Genomic DNA, 24,992 nt, shown 5'->3' with positions numbered 1-24,992 from the left:
ATATTATCACGTAGTACCCCACCACCTCCTGTCCTAAAGATTTTTGATCTGGCCTGCATGTGCATTTGCCTTCAAAGCAACTGAAAGGACAACTTAGACAGCACATTTTCAATTTCTTCTTATTTAAATACAGCTGTCTGAAGGAAGCGATGACGTAATGGATATATTTGTCGCTATGTTAGATTAATAACTGTACTATGATGACGGTGAAACAAAGTAAACTTCATTCACCATGTAATCCTACAGCTAACAGATTTGGTTGCTCTGTAATAGTAATTTTGTCGCGCTGAAGCCAAAGTTATCGACATTCCTGAGCACTGCTATGTTATAATAATAAGCCAACAGCAAGATAAAGCTCAATAGCAAAGTCAGTGTGATATTTTACAATGTGAGCCAGTTATTCTGCTGCCGCACAGCCAGACTACAAAGCAGCTTCTTTTTTTCTTCTTTTCTTTTTCAACTCCTCAATTCATCCTCAGACCTCCTATAAAAATTGTTTTAATTTTAACAGGCATTAGAAATAACTATAACAGCTATATAGATAAAGCCAATCTTCTCACTACTTAGGTAGGTCAAACAGAGGCATCAGTTTTAAATTGTAACTATTTTATAACCAGTTAAAAACTAATTGTAGTACGTTTGATACTGTAGTAATAGTATGTTTGAATTATGCAATTGTCTTTTACAATATATTTAAATTGATCACAAACAATTCTTGCGGTGTTTTATAGAAAATTCTGTGAAAAGGTTATGTGTCACATTAAGCAGATGTGTATGCAGGTCATCATCCTCCCGATCATTATCACCTTAATTAGTATCCCATCATCATTATCACTCTAACCTCACCCACATTCCTGTCACCATCACTCTAATTTCCGCAGTCAAAGCTTAAAGGAAGTGTACTTCATAACCTGATCTCTTCCAAAGTCAAGTAATACATATTTATTACATTTCACAGCCTGTCTTACTTCCTCGTGCCGAATTGTGCGGTGGAAGTTATACAGGAAAAACTTCTGCAAATTGCAGATTCTGTAGTTTTACATGCACAGGAGCTGTGGAGGGGTAATGACTATTTCTTATCAGACCTCAGGGGCTGAACTCAGGGGCTGAGACCGTTCGGTACTGTAGTGGCTGAGCTGTCCTAATAGTCTCATGAGAGATCCAGCATACATCCCAAAATCACATTAGGATATACTGTAATGAGGGTGCCAAATATCAGCTGAAGGTAGTACAAGATAAGCTGGAATAAAAAGATATTAAACTTATTTAAAATTGTCTGTATAGTGTGAATAATATGAAATGTGGATCAGGATTTTCTTTATTCAGGTTTGGGTCCAAGCAGTCACAGGTGGTGAATATGTCCATACATTAAAGTTTTCATATGAATGCATATTTTAACACAATTTTCTTGCTATTTTTTTATTAACTTCAAAATGCAATGTAAAAACATTTTGAAGCGAAATGCACAAACAAATTTTAAACATTTCTCTTTCGCTTTAAATATTTGTGACCAAGTCGATAACAACCACAATCAAAGTTGTGGGGGGGGGGAGAAATCGGTTGTTTAGGTTCATTTTTTCTATTTCTCTCTTGTCATTACTTTTGTGTGAATGATCTGCTTAGGTTTAGACACAAAAAACACTTGCTTAGGGTTAGAAAAACATCATGGTTTGGCTTAAAGTAACTGTTTTGGTCGGCACAAAAAACACCTGAAGATGGTCCGACTTCCTGTGAAAAATAAAACGTCTGGAAGTGTCCCCACAGACTTGAACTGTGGGCACCTGTTTGGCGGCCTTGTAGCCTGCTAACATTATATCCTATATCAGTGTTGTTCTGACTCTAGCAGAAAATAATTTACTAACCTTGGATTCAATCATTGACAGGATGAAGCTGATGGAAATGGAAAATATTTTCATGGCCTCTCAATTTCAAGTTAAGGATGATGCAGCAGGGTTGATTTGTTCTGTCACAATAATTATATTTTTTATTAGAATACCATCACTACCTACATTGCACTAACTAAAAAGTGGTTAAGGATATTGAATGACACATAACATATCGTAACGCAGATTGTGGACAAGGCTGCTGTAGATGCCTGAAGACTAAAAATGATGTGTGTTGTTGCACTTATCTCGTGAAACTTTAGCATTTGATAGCATCTTTGCTATATTTCTTCAGGATCCTGAAGATTAAGTCCCAAAAGTTTTGTTGCAGTCAATTAAAATCCACAATGATGTTCTGGACCAAGACTGAATTTGTAGATAATGTTGAACAGCAGCCAAACAGTCCATTCCAGCAAAAATTGTTTTGATTTTACAAGAAAGACACGTTAATTGCAGATGTCAGCTGCATCAGAAAGATAATGAAGGCTTAGACGATAATGATACCTTTACCTCCCCGCCAGGTCAGCCGATGCACTCAGTTTAAAATTGCTCATTTGAGTCTTATTGTGATTGACAGAACAAAGATTGATCCACCCCAGTCTCAGGCAGTGAACTTTAACACTGGCACAGATAGTCCACCTCAGTGTAATGCAAATGCACGCCTACACCGTGTCACCCCAGTGGACAAGCGTCAACACTTTCAGTCGGTATTGATCTTCTGGTGACACTGGATTTAATATGCTTTAGACTTGTCAACAACCGCGAGGGAAACAGGCGTCCTCTCGGCTCCCTCGCTGCGATTTAATGAACGCTTGGCCTTAAAGTGAGAGGGGCAAATCCTGCAGAGGATTTTCAGAGATGCAGAGTGCAATCTCACCGCTGAGCTCACATTAAAATGACGCCTTTCAATTTATTTATTTCAACTTAGAGATGTGATCCTACTTGTTCACTCACGATGCCCATTCTGATACTTAATCTTGTAGGTTTTTTCAGTTACACCTCTGGAGCTGATGGAAACATTCTTCCATATTTAAGGTAACATAAAGCTGCAAATTCACATTATACTGGGCTATTAAATGAGGATGACATTGACTCATAAACAGTTTTTAATTCTAATGTTTAATGTCATGTTTTGTCAATACTAGAGCCGTTACTATAGTCAGTTTTCGTGCTGTTAATGATGCAATATATTGATCTGGTGCATTGCTATATGTGTGACATTTTCACATGTCAAAGTCAGTTTGTTACTCTCTTATATCCGTCTCTTGTGTTCATTAGAGCTTTCAGATTTTGTATTTGATGCTCTAAAAGTGTATCGTTGTAGCTCTTCTTCGTTAAATTCAGTTGGCACAGGAGACATGATGTGTTATATAGTTTTACAGGATGGCAACATTGTCAGCACGGACAGACAAAGCGCTACCGACAGAGACTTCGTCAACTGAAAATCCAAGGGGAAATCATTGCACTGTATAGTTTGACTGACAGGTGATCTCTGGGAAGTGCAGTTCAGAAACACCACGTTAATGAGCACAGAATTCTGTCAAACTGAAAAAAAAATAACTTTCACTTAATCAATATTTTGAATTTCCAGCCAGTCAAATTGATATATTTGATGGGAAGTCAGGACATCTCAACTGTGTTTATGATGAGAAAGCTGCATGTTTTTAACAAGATCTCCAGACATCTCCTGCTGTGTTTGTGGCGCCCAGAGCAGGAATTTAAGCCACAACATGATCTGTTTCTGATCCTTGTTAAAGGGTGGTTTTTGTGCCTAAACCAAACCAAACCATAAGCACAGTGTTGTTACAATATAAAAATTTAAAACTGAACCTAAAGTTGCAACATTAAAGAAATGTATAGTCTCAATATATCCATGGTTTGCAGATATGTACATTGCCAACATTTACTCTGGTGATTGGGATGAACTAGTTAGATGATAGTAATGTTTTGGTAACAATATCGTATCCTGCTAACAATAAAATGGTTATATCAGTGCAATATTTGGATTTAAAATTTGGTAAGCTACCAGTTTGCCTGTTGTTTGGCATTTCCGTCACATTTACTTTATGGTTTTATCTTTAATTACCTCTGCAGACCGCTGTATTCAGCTGTGCGCTAGCCAGACAAAGACAGTGATTAGCGGTTGAAGAAAATGGAACATTAAGCATCTAAAGCAACATGTTCTTCTCAGGAGTTGGTGGAGAGAAAAGAAAAGTGGCACTTAGTGTATTCATCAAGTGGACTGAGACATGGCTGAAATCAGCGTGGATGCTTACACTTTTGTCATTATAGTTTTGTTATTGTTCTTGTTGTGGATGGCTCTTAACTGCATACTGATGTATCAGAGCACAATGAACAAAAAAAATAAAGTGGCTGAAATAAATTGCAACAAGTACTTGACCAATCAGACACGTTCAATGGTGCAAGCCCCACCCCCAAAGTTCCCCCACTGTTGAAAAGTACTACCCCCAGAACAGGGACATTTACAGGGGGTAAAAAATGGACCCAGAAGTTATTACACCTTGGTCCTGCGATGGAAACACACCGAGATCCTCCAAAGGTTCCTAGTCTCAGGGGAAAGTCCCTAGCTACAGATATAGCTTTGATTTATTATGTGTAAGTTAGCAGTGGAAGCTTATGTTATGTCTTATCAGTTCTATCGTGTACAGCTCAGCAAATCTACAAATACACCTCTTCATTTTGTGCTTAGAGCACAAATGACCAACCTCTACTCCTTTTCTTTTGTCTTTGCTGTGTATTACTCACTCAGCCTTTACGCACTCGTTTGAAGCGTTTTCTTTGTTTCAGCACATTATATATTCATGTGCAACTGCCTTCTCTCTCGGCGTGAGCAAGTTAATGTGAATCTACATTATTTATCCCTGAGCTTAATGAACAGCCCCAGCCTTCCCAAATCACTGGAATGTTACACATCCCAAAGTGTCAACACAAGCTTGGTTGTCAACCTAATTGCATTATGTAATTTGATAGCCTCGCTTCCAGCCTCATTCACTTCTTTGGTTTCAGCTTGTCATTCCTTTTGTCGTTTCTGAAAACAGCACACTTTAATATTTCCTCAATACCCTGGTGGCAGTAGCTGATGCTTATCTGAAATTGTCCCTTCGCACTGCCCAAGGATTTATATTTATTTATAGCACCTCCCAAACCAACAGTAACTGCTGCAGGTGGTGGTAAAATTAACCAAGCATGGTGGGTGGTGATTGTAGGCCACATCGCTAATCAGAGGTAAAAATCTCCAGAGATTAAAGTGAGCACTTGCAGCGTCCTCGCTGTGTCGATGTGCTGTCAGCTCAGCGTGATGATAAATGTTTACGGCACTACATTAAGAGGAAATTACCTCTTTTTGCTAGAGGCCAGATCATTCATTCACAGGCGTAGCATGCCCATCGTCAGCCCCGTCGTAAATTAGTCTGCACCTTTCAGTGGGAAGAAAGGTGGGGAGGATTAGGGAGATCAATCTTTCAGACGGGCAGTTAAAATCATTATTTGGCTTCCTGCAGGACACAGGTTGCACTAAGGAGTGACAAATCATCCCACGCTGTTATAAACATCCCCATTCATGGACACCCTGGGGTATGGACGCTTTGTGTCCTTTATATGGAGATGACCAGACTGACAGATGTGAAAGAGAGGATACTGAGGTAGTGAGGTTATTAAAGCTGCAGAACCTCCACACTTATTCATAAGGAGCCACCATAACAAGCCCACAGTGGCTTTCCTCGCCAAAGATTCACAGTGTGCTTCGACAAAAATCCAGCCTTATCCCCACAGAATCTATTATTCTGACTCCCTCTCCTCCATCAAGGTTGGGAACTGATCTAACAGAAAAAAAGTAGAAAGCTGAAGCTTTCTCCTCAGGCTTGGTATCAATGCAAAGTATGTGCTTTGTGCATCAAATTGGTCCAAAAATAATCATAAATTGTCTTGTTTTATGGATGTAAAATGTCCTTGTCATGCTGTGACTGACATTGTTTGACTGAGATTTGCATTTTTAACAAACACAGATCTAAACAGAGTTTCCACACTGACATGATTCAGACCCACAGCAATCACCGCTCGACCGCATCATCTGGTGCTAATCCAGTTAATCTTTCCACTGGCGACTGTTCCAGGACGGCTGTTTCCTTGTTATTTTAGGAGAACGATTAAGCATTGTGGAATTAACAATGGCTTAACCTCTTCACAAGATTTCTTTACATCCTGCCTGCAGAAAGCTTGGGAAAAAATTCAGCAGGGAGCTCTGCTGCTCTCGCTTCCTGCGGAAAACACAATGTGAACCAAGATGTTCGCACCAATTACTAGATATCATTCATTGCATAAATGATACTGTGAGAAAAGGGACTTGCTTCCTCTATTGTGAAAGCTGGAATTTCTGCTCAGCATTTCAGAGGGATGGTGTGAACTATATACCTGGCTGTCTTTTCAGCAGATAATACCCCTTCTTACCTGCCCTGTGAGATTTTAATGAGGCAGTAGATTCCTGTAAAAAAAAAAAAAAAAAGAAGAAGAAAAAATCACTTTTTAATTACCGGTAAGGCCCATTTCCTCTTCTGTAGTCCAATAATGGCGGAGTCCAGGAAATCAATTTAGTGCTGTACTACAAGAGGGAGTAGCCACATTTACTCCCTGAGCTGAAAAATGACCAGAAAGCTTGCATATTTTGCACAAAGACCAAAGTCATAAATTCAAACTATTACATGGGAGCCGGCCCAAACTAATCTGAAAAAGTATGAGGATGAAACGGACTCAGTCTTCATTTATTTCATTCGTGCTGTGCAGCTAGGCTACTGAACTTTGACTGCTGAATATGTATACTGGAGATTCTGTCTTACTGGCATTTGCATGAGCTCGCTTTATAATGTGATTATTGTTTTGTGCTGACAAGTGCTCACTGTATTAGGTTTTTTTTTCGTCTTTGATAGTGCCAATTAGACAAATTTGATGAATCTGAATAAAGTTACAAAGTCTTTGGCAATTTGGGCAGAAAATGTTTTGCCAGCTGAGTAACAAACAGTCTAAATGAGTTTAATTAAATGAGATTGAATTGTTGTTTAAAAGAGCATTAGCAATCGCACAACAACAATATGTGTGATTAGTTCTTCGACAAATGAAGTTGTGACAGTCGTGGGCAACAAGATTGTCCCACTCTGTTTTCAGTGTTTTCATTTGATAATTTGATTAGCTGTAAATGTTCATCATGTTGACATTGTTTGTGCACTCCCTGAAATTAGAAGCCAAGAAGAAACAAAACAAATCAAATCAATATCAAACAGGGGATGTAGTTATGGTTTACGGCAGTTTTCAAGTTTTTCTAGTATTTAACATTGGTGTTAGGAGAGAAACAGATATATATATATATATATATATGTATACATACATATATGATGACAGTTATGTGCAACATCATAGTGTTGTGGGTATGAAAACTCCTCAGTAGTCTGCAATACATTTTTAAAGCTGTTTAAAAATGAAAACTATAACGATGCTGGAACATCTTTTTGATGTAGTGAAGGGTTATGTTAGGGTATGTGTAATGTTAAAGTATTGAAACAGTGTTAACAGTTACTATCAATCAACTAGTACCTTTTTTATTTACTAAAATGAACATTTATTTCTACACTATGACATATCTGCCACATTCAGTCTTCTTTCTATTTCTGTCAGTAACATATAATCATTTATCCAACAAACATCATGCTACTGCAGCGTTAATGTAGCCACTCCTCTGGGAAATGTGACTTATTCACAGTCAGTATTCTGTCACTTCCACCTTTGCCAGGTGTGAACAAGATGCTGATTGTGCAAAACTTTCCAAGCTATCTCTCTGAGGCAGAAATCGAGCAAGATCTTGCAGGATGGTGTTTTGTTTCGACCAGGAACTAAACTGCATGCTTGAGATAGCGCCCATCCCCAACGCATCTTCTGACAAACAATGTGTCAATAGATTGTTCAAGCGTGGCACTGAAAGTCTTCACATGTTCATCTCTGTAAATGTTCGGAGGCCGACTGAGATCCATCAGAAAAGCTGTGATCAATATCATGCATGTGTCTCTAAGGAGGCGTAAAGCTGATCAAATGATGCTGGTGGGGGCCAGTTTGTGTCGGCTGCTTCCTGCATAGCAAGCGATCAACTGACTGTGTATATGCGTGTGTGATGGATAAGGCAGCTGTGTCTTATTCTGTATGCTGTATTTAATATATCTCTATATCCATCTAACAATCCATCTATGTATCTATATTAAGAAATAATTGCCATTCTCTTTAATATAATGAGGTTGTTGCAGCTTCAAGCTAAAATAAGCCAAAAGAAACACAGAATGGAGCTAGAATAAATCAGAAATACATGCGCTGGAAAAATAATGATATATCCAACACGGTCTCATCAGTCCACATTCAATTAACATGACTCTGCACTGCCAAATTGCATGCGCGGATATGCCAATTCTTCACATCAACTTCATAGTGAGGTGACCTACGTTTCCATATTGAAAATAAAATAAACAAGCAGCGGTTGTGGTTTGGTTAGGTTGAGAAAAAGATTACATTATGATGACATTATGTACATGACATAAGTAAATACGTGACATGCGTTAATATCCATACACAAATGTGATCTATGTACATATCTGGAATTCACATATATAAAGTATGTTTACATATATGTACGAACCATATATGAAACCTTAGAAATTGAAACAATTTCTTATATTGACATACTTATATATCCAGCCCATACAAATATATATATGTTTATATGTGTAAATTCATACTTTGCCATATACTGTATGTCATATATATAATTATTATTTATACATATAACATATATGTATTTGTATAAATAATAATAATAATAATGATAATAATACATATAAACAAACTATATATATTTTTGCATTGAATGTTATGTACATATATACCAAAAATTAATATACATACATATGTACATACATGCATGTATATTTTTTGATATATGCAACTATATAAATGTTGCATCTTTACATATATGAAAAGCATATCTATTGTTAACATACATAATACCATATAAAAAGAGACATTTTCACATATGTACATGTAAAACTATATCTCCATCTATCCAAAGATCTATGTATGTGATAATCATATAATGCCTTATAGATAACATAAACAGCAGCATCACTCTTGATATAGGGGCATCATTGTTATATATTACATTTCCGTATGTCGTAAGTTGAACAAGTCACTGTCAACTTTTGGTTTGACAGGGGACACAAACACTGGTCTCCTGGGTGAAAGTCCTGTTTGTTTGGCCCATCCATCAACCCCAACCTCTCGTCTGAAGTTGTGTTTTTGCAACTGGGCAGATAAAGGTGAAAAATGAGCCAGAGGATTGGGAAATAAACGCCCAATAATGGATTTATCCTGTCCTAACACCTGTCACCACTTACAGTAGCAAATGTCAGGAAGACTGTCACTGTGTATATTTAATTAACGAAAAATATATTTAATGTAAAGAAGAGAGCAATGATCATGGAAAATGTAATGCAATTATAGTGTTGATTGAGAGAAACAAATAAAAAGTTAAAAAGACAGTAAAAATGATGCCATAAAAGTCTTGTTTGATACTTTAATCAGCCTTTAGCCTTTGTGAATCATCCGTCTGATTCAAAACCTTTCATGACTGTGGAGAACTGTACATGCTGCCTTTGGATCTTAAAGCCGAGCCGACTCCACTACAGCACACTCATTTGAATAAAGAGGGCGAAGAAATACAGACAGAATCTTAAAATACATGTAAACATCCTTCGTTGTTTACTTCCACCAGTCTAAAGTGGCACGCTCGCAGTGTGACGGTCACCCAGGGGATCTGCCTTGTATTTTATGCATTCACACAAACCTGTTGCTGCTCCTTTACAGCAGCCTCTTACATAATAAATGTGGACTGGAGCAGAGGGAATAACACTAACCCTAACAACGGTACCAGCAACAGTCATCAACAACAACATCACTGTATACAATAAATGTGCCAAAAGGAGAATAAGAATATTTATTATTCATTTGAATTAATGATTAAGAGCAGATAACCCTGGTAGAATTAAAATATACATGACATAAACACAAAATAAACAGAATTTGTGTCTCTTTACTTCCTTGTTAATCATTTGCCGTCCCTCACATTTATTATGTGACCACTTCTTGAAAACCACTGCTCAAGAGCAGGACTTCTTAGGATTTCTTTAGTTTTTCATGTTAATATTAATACAGCATTGCTGACAGTCATAAGCTCATAAGTCAGTGGTTTTGCTTATACAACAGTCATAGAAGTCTCGTGGAAACCTGGATGGGGTCCCAATGCTAAAGTTAAGATCTGATTTAGGTATTAATTTAAGAGAAATATTCTTTTTCTCCTACACTTAGGCAGTTTATAACTGTCATGAAATACAAATTCAGTGTCATCTGCTCCTGAAATCTTTTTGGCATGTATATACACTATGACAGCACTCATTGGCTTGTGGACGACTATTTCGAATCCTTAAGTTTGGCATTACGGCTGTCGTTATCTTGTGTTTTTTTGAGCCAAGAGTTATCATATTTGGAAGAGTGGGTGGAGCTGGGGAGGATAACTTTATTGGTCCTGACTGATAAAATCCAAGGGCATGCCGTGGTAGCCACTTGAAAATCACAATGCTCTAAATCATTTCCTTCTTTATGGTCTATTTTACTGTAAATGGGACCATAATTTAAAAAATTTACACCACGCTGTGTTGGAGAAGACTTGAAACTAGTGATTGAGACCATAAACTTGTTAGAAAACTGTTTAATGAGGTAATAAATCAAGTGAAAAGTAGGGTCATTTAGTCATAAACTTATATAATATACAATATGCACAATCAGATTTCTTTTTGAAACCAGTGGAGTCGCCCCTGTTGGCCTTTAGAAAGAATGCTCTTTTAAAATCAGGACGCTGCATCCATATTCTACGGTTATTAATGACATTGAAATGAAATTTGGGGTACAGTAAATTAAAATCTGTAATGTTCTATATTAATATCCCTGGTACTGGGGAAGAGTTTTCTCAAAAGAATTGACTTTAGTTTGAAGAAAATTAGATAATGTCATTAAAAGTATTCAATCTCATCCAAAATCTACTTGCTAGTGAGTGCAATTATTGCCTTATTTCTGTTTTGGGGTTAGGGGAGTGCATTTTCAGATTTAGCTTAGGGTGCCACCTTAACTAAAGCCAACACTAACTCCCCTAATAGCACTGTGAACACATTTGATTGTCATTTTTACTAATGCTGCATTTGCTTTCAGACCTACACAAGAGTATAAATGTGTATCTGCAGCATGTGATTGTTTATCGCTCAGAGAGTAAGGATACTGTTGCAGGTTTGGTTTCAAAAACAGTGTTGACACGCTGTTCTGTTGCTGAGACTGCGGTGGCTATTTCTGGACCTCCTGCTATGATTCATCAGTGGCTGTTCGGAGGTCTGACGTGTCAAGATGTGTCATTCCACTAATTGTCACTCTGACTTATCCTAAGCCCTCTCCAGCCCCTGAGCTCTCTCCTGACCTGAGATAATTCTGGCACAAAACTAAGCAGAGAGAGCAGGTTTTATACACCTCAGGGAAGGAGAATCTGTTTGGGCTCTCCGGAGGTTTAAATGTGCAGCTGGACTGGAAATGTTTTTGATACTTGTCTGAACATGGAAACCTTCCTCCTATATATGCCAGTAGGATTTTAAACAAGTATAAGAAAAACTCTATACATTTCACTATTAATACTAAGCGAGTGATAATACATCAGGCGGTGTCCTGATCGACAAAGTGCTTCTCAATGTAGCTTTTCCTTCACTGACTCAATTATTTTCTATTTCAGGACACGTCAGAGTGTTTTTGTTGTTATACACCTTACTCAATACAAGGGTTTGATTTCCACTGGGAATGGAGGACGCATGCCTCCATCACTTTTATAGTTTTAAATCATTTTCTTACTTTATCCTCTCTGAACATTGTTCTCTTACTGCCGTGCCATTAGAGTCCAGATGAGAGAAGATCTGAGTCGATGAACGGAGTTGCTTTTAGTTATTATGCTTTATAAAAAGCAGTGTGATGAACAAGCAGCTAATTCTGCCCCACAGGTAACATGCTGGCTGCCCTACCTAATTAGCAAATGCTGTTGGGGAGTTTTTTGGTCAATTTACAATTTAATTTACGATTATATTCTTCTAAAAAGACACTCGATGGGAACATTAGTGAAAGATAAGACAGTGGACCACAGTTCCCTTTGAGGTTAAGATGTAAAACAACATAAGATGTATCAAGGACACTAAAAGTGATATAGGAGTAGTGCGTCATATACATCAAGCAAGGGATAATGCCCGATGAGGTGTCCGTTATGAGGAATTAATGTTGAGGCCAGAACCATTCATTCCTGCTTACAGACACCTCAAAAGGCAATATCATGCTTACCCCATGGTCACTTCCCAAAGTGACACTCATTTTAGGTTCATCTTATCTTAGCCGCTTAAACCCCTCCACAAAGATAGAACTGCAGTCATCAGACATATAAAAGTGCACCTTCATTTGATATTTGGTGGAGTAAAAAGAAAAGAAAGAAGAAGAAGTCTAGTGAAATGAAAATAGGTCCATTCAGAGTACCTCTAAACTGTACTGAAGCGCAGTTCTTGAGTATATGTACCAATGCACCCAATCTTCACCAGATGTCTACTGGAAATGAGCAGGATTATGATTTCTCTCACAAAGCCCAAAAATCCACGTCTGCACAAACTTTTCACAACTTCTGATATGATTTATGAAACAAAGGGCAATAACGGCCAAAACTGCCTGGCTTGCTTGCAATACCAAAAAAACCAAAAAAAAACCTGTTCATTTCAACAATGACACACTGCCACATGTTATAATGAGGGCATTTTTATGCACATTTACATCCCAATATTATTCAGGAGGCTAAACATTTCCATTTGGGGCATGAAAACACCATTTCCCATCTGGTATAAGCTCCCATCATGATTATGTGCTGGGATAGGCTCATATTACCCAGGGTATCCTATTTAATGTTATTTTTTTGTGGTCACACTGAGCTCCCTTTCCATAATAATATCCAAAGTATTCAGCTTAATTATGTATGCTGGGGTATTTGTGATTAGGATATGAATATGCATATAAACAGCTTAGCCCAAATATGACCTCAACTGGAGCCTGAGCTGCCATCCACAGTACTCCCTCTGTGTGACTGCACTCACTGGTGCAATGTCATTTTCACTGAAAATTTCTAATAAGCTTGACTTAATAGGCCCACCATGGATACTTGTGATTAGACACAGACACTGACATTTTTCGCGCGGCGTCTTTCTTCACTGATTAATGTCGGCTCTCGTGCTCACAATATCAAATACAACGTACGTAGGCTTAGCTCTGTGGCTACACGCTCTATATGTTAAGCCTTTTTAAGACATACATTCTGGAGCCTCTAAACCTGTAAAGTATGTGTAAGTTGAAAAAAGTGTATGTTGAATTCACAAGGTGAAATCCTCACATGAGAAACTCATCAGTGTTTTGTGAAGAAGAATAAATTGATCCTTTACTCGACCAAAAATAAAAATACCAAAATGAGAGTTTTACTAGAGCTCCACTAATCAACATGTTTATATAAATGATGGATTAAATGACTGTGTGGCTTTATCACAAGCAAAACGTTTCACATTACACAATGATTATTATCTGACTTTGCAGTTTTTTCTGGGCTCTATGGAGCTCTTTGGCCTCAACTCATTGTTTTGTTTTGTTTTACAGCCCACAGATTTACTGTTTTGAATCTATCTCATGGCTCTCGGCAAAAGTTGTTGCAGGTTTAGGCAAAAAAAAAATATCAAAGCCTGAGAAGCAAAGTGTAGAATGGGCCTTTTATACAATGCGCATAATATACATTAATGGATCGGTCTGCAGCACTCTGATGCTGTGCAGTAGCTGGTTGTGTTGGAGATGATTTTATGAACTTTGTATAATGTTGGGTGCAATTTATGTACATTCTTATCTGCAAAGTAGGCTAAAAAGCAACTATTGGAATTACATAAATGAAGTGAAATGTATATTTAAACATGTTACTTAAACACATAGGCGGACTTTGGAATCAAGGGGAGCAAAAAAATGTCACTACATTGAGCTAATAGACTAGAAAATGATTGTAAGAAATAAATCTGAATTCCATTATGTTTTTGTAATAAATTCATTTTATAGCAGTCAGTGACTGACATGTGACGGCTTATTGTGGCGTATGGCGTTAGATGTGAGTCCTCTCTTTTGCAGCCAGTCAGTGATTCAGCTAGCTATCTTCCTGTTACACAATGAGCAGTGATCTGTGAGCGAGTCTGCATATTTCAGGTTTCAATTTCATGTTTTACGCCTACACTAAATGGTTTCAAAGGGTACATGGAGAATAAAAGCCTAACAGTATAATATAGGCCTAAACAAATTGATATTTCACTTTTGACAAACTTTAACTTTATGTTTGCGAGCGCGCCTGAACTGTGTACGCTCATGTGTGAAAGACAAACTACCTACGTAAGCCTTAGTCAGAAACTAGTTTTATGCCTTGTTGTCTCCTGTTACTGCATCCGTAACACACCATGCAAAAGTTGGACTGTGTGAACCCGTAGGTCAAATGTCAACCTCTGCTTATGCTTAAATGTACCTTATTACCTTCCACTACGGGTTTTGTATGGTCTTATTTCATTTCAATGTGTCTGTTATTTATGAGAAATGGGTCATCTTTGAGAAAAAAAAACCCAAAGTCTCTTTCAGACTATAAGAACCAAAGGAAGAATGGTTTGGGATGAGGCTCCTTAATCTGGGGTCTGGGTCTTGGAGAGGTTTCTAAGAGGCCCCTGTCAAAATGAAGGTTGGTTCAATTTCCTCCTCCCTGTTATCTCCCCTTTGACAGTACAGAGAGGCAACAAAAGCCTTTGAAAGGCTCCACGGGATGAAACCTCTATTAAGTCCTCCAGACCTCTATTAGGTCTGGATTGATTTTTTGTCATAAAAGTTTGGGCAGCTATGCTCGAACTTTATAGAATTTATCAGTGACTTCCTCCACACCCAGCGCATCCTAAAAACATCTACACAGCTTCTCAACTAATTGCTCCCCCCCCTCTTGAATCTCCTCCTTGGATGAATGTGCACCCCTCTCAGAGCAGAAATGGGCTCCCCTAAATTCTTATCAGCGCCCCTGGGTGCGGGGGTTACAACCTTAGAGCCAGGCTCCTCTTCGCTCGTATTTTAAATAGGATGCACTTTGTCTTGTGATGACAGGTGAATCCAGGGATCTGGCCGTCCGTGCCACGCATGCACCGCTGGAGCGCACGAATTCAGACGCACCGCCCTCCTGTCCGCCTGCTGCCGCCGGGAGGAGCAGAGGAGAGAGCAGACCGGAGCGCAACATCAAGAGTCACGGTACCTTAGGGATGTGGCAGCTATTTCGACAGCTACAAACGCCCCGTGAAATGATCAAAGTTTGTCTTTCATAAGATAAGAGCTGAAGGTAAAGACAATCAAAACGCGGGAGGGAGGAGGACAAATCGCGCGGAGGTGCATCATCCGCTGCAGACATTTCCAGCGGTGCCTGCCCGCCTGCCCGGGCTCCGTCTGTCGGGATCGCGAAGCGCGTCGGAGCCGGTGTCCGAGCCGATCTACGCATCAGAGGACGAGAGGGAGGAAGAGGAAGAAAGCGCTTCTTCAGATACCCACCCCGCCGCTGGACACCTGCGTTTGGACCCCCGCGGTGTCTCCTGACGTGGAGGTGAGTGCCGAGCCGGCCGGGTGTTTCTGTGATGTGGCGCTGCTCTGACAGCGAGTTGAGGTGATGCTTGCTGAAGGACTCGCAGGTAAGGCCACGTGGTTGGGCTGATAACTACAGCACCGCTCGAGTTCTGGTTCCTATCGGGCTCTGCGCCGCGTGTCACCGAGACGGAGCCCAAGTCAGAACTTTCTTCGCACGTTGCAGCCTCTCCTCACTGCGCAGCACAGGCGTCACGGCATGTGGGGCTGTGTGTCTGATAACATCACAAATGCAATAAGTCAGACCGAGAGAGCATGCATCCAATTTCTCCCCAACCTGGCAACAACAGGAAGAAACCAGAGGAAGGAGTTCAGCTCTAACTCAGTCTTTAAGAACATTATGGATTCATTGGAGGACGTGAAACAGCAGGAGGTTTTGCTTATCTAAATTAAAACCCTTGCTTAACAAGTCACAGCTAAATTAATACTTATGGCAAGTAAGCTCAAGATTTCAACTGAGTGATATAACTCTGTGCTTTAATAGTATCTCGCAGCCTCAGGCAAAACATCACATGTGTGTCTATGTGGTGAACCAGTGCTAAAATGAATGAATCCGCTCGAAAACTGACAGAAAACTAATCCACATTTTGAATTAATTCAAAAACACAGTGGAAATGTCACAAAGATTCACTGTACAAATGTGAGGAGTGGCTGCTTTTCTCTGTTTAATGTCATACATTTTAAACCCCTTGGGTTCTGGACAAGCAGCCAGCAATTTGGGGAAATGTCAGACCTGATCAGAGTCCTCCTCTCTATTTGTTTTTCATTTCTTACAGTCTAAATGAAGAAATGTTGAAGGGACATTCAGTAGGTCAGCCAATAATGAAAATATTCATTTATTGCCACTTCATGGTAAACAAAAACTGCATGTATCCTACAAAAATAACTTTCCTCCAGGGCCTATCCTCAGTCTCCGGCAGGCTCCAGTTCTCTGTAGTGCAGCTGTTAGACAAAAACAACCCATCTGAACAGCAACTGAACATTTTTTTTTTTTTGACTGAATGCGTAAACTGTAAGCAGCTTCTTTCCAACCTGTGATACCCACAATATGAAATAAATATGAAAAGAACATCTGAAATGATTTTACTTTTTGAACGCGAAATTCAAAATATGAACAGTTAACACATCACCAAAGGCGTGCATTGTCCTTACAGTCGCCAAAAAATTGCATCATCTGCCAGAGCCGCTCATGTACTGCGGTGCGAATGACAGCTCCATGGCTCATCTGAGAGGCCTGTAGCAAAACAGCAGCTCATTACAAGTGCAGCAGCCCGGGCTTCCTCTGGCAGGAGGCTGCCGGCTCATTAGGGGTCACCGAGGGGCGAGGCTTCCACTATGAGCCGCGGCTTGTTACCAGAGCGCCCCTGTGAAACCACTTTTAATTGGAATGAATTCATTTCCACTGACAGATTACAAAAGAGGTACACAAGTCAGCAAGACTATCTGTGGACTGTGGAAAAGTCACTGTTGTGTTTGTAGTTTGTATAGTAGACGTGAGGCCTTGAGGTAGAAAAATTCCACATTAGCGATGAATCCCCACTACACTTCATTGTTGTCATAAAAAATAAAAAAGAGTATGCTTAATATCTACAAGGAGCACTGCTTCTGGCTGACCCTGACCTTTAGTGTTGGCCTCAAACAGGTTCGTAAAGAAGAAAATTCAACGTACACATTTATCAAGCAATGCTTAACAATGCGATTTATCCACACCGGCTGTCCCTTGCTCACAGGGTTCAGTATAGCAAGAGCAATATTCAGACACATCATAGTTTCCAGGAACAAGAACATGTATATGGATTCTTGGAGGGAAACATATATATCTGATATGTAGCAGTGGGCGAGAATCTTTGCCTCTTGACTACCTGTTTACCCACAGGTTTAATTTTCTATGGAGTAAGATAGTGGCCAAAATATAAACAGTATATATTCTTTTCATATTTGACTATCCAGCCTCTCTAAATTCAAATGAAAATGTTTGAAAGAACACATTACCCTTTCTCTAGTAGCTAATGTCGTATTTCATCCTCTTAACTCGACTTAATTCTCCACCTTATTTTGCTGACAAACTTTAATCTGCTCACTATGCTTCATGCTTTTCCCATCAGTTCTCTGTCCTCCTCTGGTCTCTTTATTACATGCACACCAGCCGGCTTGCTGCTCCGCCACTAGGGCTGAAACTAACGACTGTTTTGATAGTCGATTAATCTATCGATTATTGAAACGAATAATCGACTATTCCGATTATGAATCGCAAAATTACTCGTTGGCTCTTATTTAGCTCTCAGCTTTTACATTTAGCTTGAGGTTGTTTTAGGCATGTGTCATCTAACAATAAAGACAATAAAGATGAATACTTCATTCAAAAATATGTTTTTTAATGAGTTTTGCTGCTGATACAAAAGATGAATAAAAACTCCAACATCCATTTTTTCTGTCAGAATTTAAAACCAAGAACAGGCAGCAATAACAAAACTACAGCAGTTTTCCCTTTATCAAATAAATCCAAACAATCCTCCATCTAAATTCGAAAGAAATAAACAAGATGGCGAGGACAGAAAAGTGCATTGTGTGCTTTGTGCCTTCTGTGGTCTACACTCTGTTGCAATAGAGGAAGGTCAGCATCTCCACACGGTCTCGTGAGAGGCTTGCTCTCTTCTGAGTGCAGATATCCCCGCTGGTGAGAATATACACTCTGACGTGGTGGATGTTGCAGGAATGCACAGAAAAGATCGCGCCAGCTTTGATGGTGTGGGAAAATGCCCCTCATTTCCCCTCCACCATCTGAGAGGGTCCTGCTTTTTGAGTATTGCTGGCTCTGCAAAGTACATCTGAACTTAATTTCTCACCATTTGGATCTTTTTTGTCCTCCTGGGATTCTTCTCTCTCCTCACTGAGACTGTCTGTGTCAGACTGAAGGAGGTTAGCCGCTGCTGATTTTTCCCCTCTGCCTGGAACACTGACCTTCTTCTGCTGTTGTTCTCACCCATGTATCCCAGTCTCCGCCTTTGCTTCTTTGATAGCAAGGACTTCAACTGTCCCTTGTGGCATCTTCAGCTGCCATAAACTTCCGCTTTCTGAATTTTGGGTCAATGGCAGCTGAAAGCACAATTGGGTTGTGTCTCTCTGCTGAGATGGTGTTCAGACTCCCCCATCTCTTGGTTATCCCTTTCCCTGCACGGGCCAAAATGCTTTTCCAGGGCTCGTCTCAAAACAAAGGGTTTGCTGTTTGGACTGTTGCAGCCCTTTGACCAGCTGTGGAAGATATGAAATGGTTGCGTACTCCTGTCCACTAAGGTAAAGGGTAGCACATTCAAAAGGCTGCAACCCCTGTGTCAGCTCCCCACGCAGCACCTACTGATCTGGCTTCAGGTCAAAGTAGTGTTTGCCCTTTGAGTTACCTCAGGATCAGATGGTGGCAGTAACTGGCCAGCGCTGTTCCAGGAGTCTCTCTACCATGTAGTATGTACTGTTCCATCTGGTACTGACACCCTGGATCAGCCTATGTTGTGGTGTGCTCATTTGCTGCTGTTTCAGCTTCAGTTTTGTATTGTCCAACTCGCTTCGCCTGAATTGAGCTACTACGTTTCTTGCACTCTACAGCTCTGTTGATGGTGTGCTCTTTGAGGGCACTGTTAACTATGAGCTGGAGTGTGTGCCCAGTGCAGCGGATAGAGGCCCAACCACGTTTTTCTTCCAACATTCGCATTGCTGCCACCATATTGGACCCATTGTCATGAACTACTGCTTTCATTTTGGCAGGCAAGATGTCAAATTTGCACCCACCTCCTCCAGCCATGTCATTATGTTTGCACCAGAATGCCTCTCCTCAAGGGGCATGGTGGCAGGGTTCAAAGCCTTCATTTGCCAAACTTCAGTGATGAAATGGCAGGAAACACCCAGGTACGCCTCTGTTGCACGACTATTCCAGACATCAGCTGTCAGTGTGAGGGAGCCTTTGGCTTCCTTAATGGTCTCCTTTACCTTTTAAAAGACAGAGGTGACTTTAGTTAACACTTTCAAGTGCAAAGACCCAAACAGTGTAACTAGTACAGTAAACATTAAACATAATGAGTGTTAGATTTTTATTTACATTATTGCAGCCATTTTATGTTTTTATCAAGATTAAATTATTGATCAGCAATCTTAACATTATTTCTTCATGAACTGTGTGATGTCAAATACAAATTACTGTTATTTGTGTGTGTGTGTGTGTGTGTGTGTGTGTGTGTCTGTGAGTGTGAGAGAGAGAGAGAAAGAGAGAGAGAGAGAGAGAGAGAGAGTGAGAGAGTTAAACACTTGTACCTTCAGAAAGGTTATTTCATATTTCTTTTCCATCAAGTGAGTGAAATGAGTTCTGGATCGAAGGGTGTATTCAAGGTTGGACTGCTTTATCATTTCTTGAAATCCTTCACCATCAACCACGGACATTGGTCTCATGACCAGCATGGTAAGGGCTGATTCAGTGATGGCAGTCGCTTGCTGGGGAGTACAAGTCTGCTTCTTTCGAGGAAAGCCATCCATGGTTGCATTACTGCTATGGAATAAAAAGACACATTTGTCAAGCAAAAGAGAAACATGAACGTTACTCTTAAACTCCAATAGTTGCGGGGTTACCACATTTGCAAGCTATATAACATTAGGCGGACGTTAGCGTAGAGCTAGCGAGCTAAACGAGCCACCTTTTCCGGCTAAACAGCTATGGCTTGATTAGCCACGAGCCGGTTTTAACGTATTTTAAGAAGAGAGAAAGACCGGACTACCTAGGTTTGGGGCCCGTTCACCGGTCCTTTTCTTGTTTTAACATATGTTAAAACCTGTTCAGGGCTAATATAGCCATAGCAATTTAGCCAGACTAACGTTAAATATCTGGCTTAGCTAGCTAGCTCTATGCTAATGTCCGCCTAGCGTAGTAAAACTACAGAAAGATACACCACTCACATTAACATTAGCTAGCTAATTAGTCTACTGAGGGGAGTCTTCATCATCCAGAGCGCCAACGTGCCTCCTCCTCAGATGCTCCAGCATAACTGATGTGCTCCCATGCCATCCCCAGGCAAGGTCAGCTTTCCAAATATTGCGTTTCCGAGAGCTAAATGCTCCCACATTTTAGATGACTTTGGTCGTGAAGGTGTTGCCATGTTGCCATATTGTTCACTCCACTCCAGTACGGCGGTGATGCCTACATGTAAGAGCCTGCTCAAAAACACACCCAACTAATCAACATCTAAATTGGGTACCCCATCCACCACATATCTTTCTGTGTCTCTCTTCCTGTATGTGTCTGCTCTGTGCATCACTGTACTTTAAAAAGTCATACAAATAATGCACAGCACATTTTGACATTTTTCACTATTTATTCTGTTTTGACCTGTGAAGGCAACCCCCGGGTGAAGGAAGCTTGTTGTTAATCTCGCAGCCTATGGAAACAATGTGAACCACGCGAATAAAGGACACATAAAATAAAGGGATGCTAAAATTGGTCCCCAGATATACTTTAGCTCTACCCTAGTAGTAATGTGTGGGAAACACTATGGCTATGTATACAAAGCAGGCAAATCTGATTTGTCTCTCAAAGCGTATCTCCACAGACTGTTGTTCTCTCTGTTATCTCCCACACTCTCTGGATTTGATGTTGCCGATGTGAGTCGCACTGAGTGACACAAAAGACGCTTTGAAATCCGATATGAGCGGCCACAGTGTTCGGACTGAGACACATCTGTAGAAATCAGATTTTAATCACATTTCACACCACCTCCAAACGTGGAATGGATCGGATTTGCAAAAATCGCGTTTCATTTTTTTTTGTTATACAGACTTCCTAAAATCAATCAGGATACAATCTAGATATGCCAAAAAATGGATTTGGGCCTGTAGCCTGAACATAGCCTATGTCATTTGTATTTGAGAGAGAGAGAGAGAGAGAGAGTGCTGCATACAGTAGCTCAAAAAATGGAAAATCAATATGTGGCGGCCAATGTTGATATTGTGGTTGGCTGCCACAAATAAATGAAAATATGGGAAACCCTGCTGATATATCTGCTGATATATCTCTCAATATATACCAGCCGTGCTGTCGCATTTACAAACATTCACATGTGAATTCTGCGCTTCGGAAAAGTGAGCCAGTTCTGCAAAATACAGAATCAGGTGTGTAAAGACACATCAAGGACTATGGCTATATCTGCTCAATTTGGAAAGTGTCATGACATGACTTTCGTTGTGAATTGGCCTTATACAAGTAAAGACTGATTTATTGATTGATTGAAAGTCAGTGGAAATCTGAAACATGAGTCCAGTGAACACAGACTTTGAATAGAATCATAACCGCTCTATCCAGTACTTGCACCGTTTGGACTTACAGGGTTATGCTGTGTTGCGTAGATATGGTGATACAGGACGGATCCCAGCTGTGAATGTTGAAGCAAGAGCCAGGCTGGTGCTGAAAAAAGGCCTGTGTACTTCATCTTTCCCACCTAAAAAAAATTGACTAAACACTGAAAATGAGTCATACTTTTTGAATTCATTCATACTGTACGAGTCATTTAAATCAAGTCATTTTTCTCAAAAGAAAGGAGAGGCTTCCATTTACCCTGTGTGCTCAGGCAGAACATAAACCTTAAAACCTCTAATCCTCCCAACTTTCTGAATGGAATTACATGCAGGCTTTTTTCCTGTTGCCTTGCTACAGTTAACACAGACATTATAGACAAGATGAAAAATGTCCCTCCTTTATGCTTGTAATTTCTTCTTCGGTCTTATTTATCTAGCAAACTTTATCAGCATGGTTTTTTAACTTGTCTCATATCTCCGGTTCAACTTGTTAAGAGTTCTCAAGAGTCAGTTTCACGGGTGCATACAAAAGAATGATTGAAACGGCACTTACAAACGCTGAAACAATATCTCCCCATCTGCAGATTCTCTTCAGCTGCTTATAGAAAAAAGCTGAGACTTTAAATTGAATTTAAAAAGAGCAATTTCTCTCAGTTCAAGATGCACTGAACTTGTAGCTGCTTAGAGACAATGATGGTTGCAACAGGATCCACTCAGGTAGTCTGGGCAGCCACTCACTTGATTTCTCCGTGAAAGGTTAGACAAATGCCACAAATAATTGTCGGCCTGCCTCTTGACCACACTCTTCCCCCCAGTGTCCTACCGTGTTGATTATCTGAGGTGGTGCGGGTCATGAATGTCTGGGCAGCTGGAATCTATTGTGCAGCCACTGAGTTTTGCCGTGACACGGAGGACGCGAGGCGTAAGCGGCGGGGAATGAAGGCTGCTTCAGCTATAGTGCATCTGACCTCCAGTCTATGTTCAGCTGCTGTGAGGAGAAATCTTAATGCCGCGCCGGCTGAATGACTGAGTTGCTGACTGACTTCCTGCCCAGCTGAATGAGTGGAAGAATGGACCGCACTTACAGCATGTTTAGCACCAATGCCAAGTTTATCTGAAGAAGGAGTTGAAACACTCCAGGCATGAATCCAGACTGTATATTCATACACTCGGAGATGCATTGATGTTGCTGTCAAGTGCTTAGCTGGTTCAGTGAGCATCGTGATGGTAAGCCTGAATATCATGTTTAATAAGAGAGGGAAGAGGAGGGGGTCCCATGCTTTTGGTATAATATTCAGCCCATATGCTGCTCGATGTAATGTTCGGCTTCTACTTCAGGAAGACAGAACCAGTTGAAGTCAGGCACCCAGCATGTTTTGATCAAGTTCACCTTGAATGCCAGCATCTGTTGTAGAAGTTTGTGCAGTTACTTTTATACCAGGAACTTTGAAACTGAGGTGATCCGGAGAACCCAGCAGACACTCATCATTCTTGAATTGAGTATTTTTGGAAATAATTTCTCTGCAATTTGCAGATTCTGCCGGAGGTCCATTTCCATCCAATTTTACCTCCATTTTCACTTTACCAGGAAATTAAGGTGCATTAAGTAACACATAACTGTCATCAACTTCTATTAGCAGACAACATCTCAAACCTCACAAGATATATTCATTTTGTGCTGGCAGACAGCGCAATCAGCGCTATTGGATTGTTTTTTGTTGTTGTTTGTTATGTATTAAACTGTCAAGCTTTCTACAGATTGTCAGTATCACTGAGGAGAATGTAAATTTGAGTTCAGGAGTAATACAAATTAAAATTCCTGTTTCTTCATTATGGCACAATAAAGTTAATACAGTGGATAAACGTTATCTTACACTTTTAGGGTTTTAGAAATATATCTTTTTAGCATCAGTTTATGGGTCGATGGTTTACTACACAACAATGAAACAGAGATTGTTCCATTTTATTTATTAATAACAAACAATTCTGTTGAACTGAATGCTGTCAAACCTGTCGCTTCCTGGCCCCTGTTTGATAGCTTTGGTGATTAACTTGAAATATATGAACTATTATCTGTGAAAAAACATACAACATGCAAAGTTTACATGCAGAAAACAACAGCACATGATACAGAGCATTACATTAGCTTCAGATGAGAAAATGTCTTTAATAAGCTTTGGCTTAACAAAGAGAAATAAAAACAATTACTATCATTTTTGGTATCAGTGCTGATACTTAGGTTTCATATATACAGCCCTACAAACAACATGTACAGCACCTTACATACAGATTTGTACTTTTAATTCAGGTTACTGGTGACAGAAATCTGGCAACGCGTTCTCACTCCAACCTTGTCAAATACGGCAGCTTGGTGAGTGTCTTTTAGCATCAAGTGATGATGCCTTACCTACCCCTCTAGCGTCAGTTTTGCATGTGAAGGGCTACGCATTTCAAGTTAGCAATAATATGTCATATGGTTACAACTACTTGGTTAAAATTAGTCAGGGGGTTAGGGTTGACCCTAAAACATTATATACAATGTCTGGTTAGACTTTCAAAATAAAGCTTGCTGAGAAACAGGTCACATTTTATGACATATTATGACTTTGGACTGCTATTAATGTTGTGAAACAGTCATGGTTTGGTTAGGCACCAAAAATACTTGGTTAGATGTATTAAGATCATAAGACATAGGAAATGGCATAACTAACTTAACGTAAGTTAGGCCATTTCCAGGTACGTTGTCTTACTTAAGAATCTTCACCTTAAAATAAATCACTCTCAACTCTTGGCAACGCTCTGGATGTGAACCCAGTCTCCAGGGGGATATTTCAATGTATGATCCATCTGACCAGCCCGACCACCCCCTGACTCAGACTGTTCTCGCTCTGTATACTGCTGCACTAGAGGGGTGCTTCAAGCAGT

At 39.9% G+C, this 24,992-nt stretch overlaps 1 protein-coding gene across 2 annotated transcripts in view; it reads left to right on the top strand.

Moving 5' to 3' along the window:
• The window catches only part of mgat4c (mgat4 family member C), a 137,425-nt gene that overhangs the window by 10,225 nt on the left and 102,208 nt on the right, over positions 1–24,992 (top strand). The window contains exon 1 of one of the 2 annotated variants that reach the window (XM_084363904.1): positions 15,260–15,699. The exons of the other annotated variant lie outside the window; for it this stretch is intronic. The gene's annotated coding sequence lies outside the window, so the exon portion shown is untranslated. Of the gene's footprint in view, positions 1–15,259; positions 15,700–24,992 lie in introns of those variants that run through there. 2 annotated transcript variants of the gene reach the window in all.

This window comes from Pagrus pagrus (assembly GCF_965226575.1).
Source record: "Pagrus pagrus genome assembly, chromosome: 10".
In the NCBI taxonomy this organism is placed as follows: Eukaryota; Metazoa; Chordata; class Actinopteri; order Spariformes; family Sparidae; genus Pagrus; species Pagrus pagrus.
Note: the sequence above shows the minus strand (reverse complement) of the source record. Positions and strands in the feature narration are given on the sequence as shown.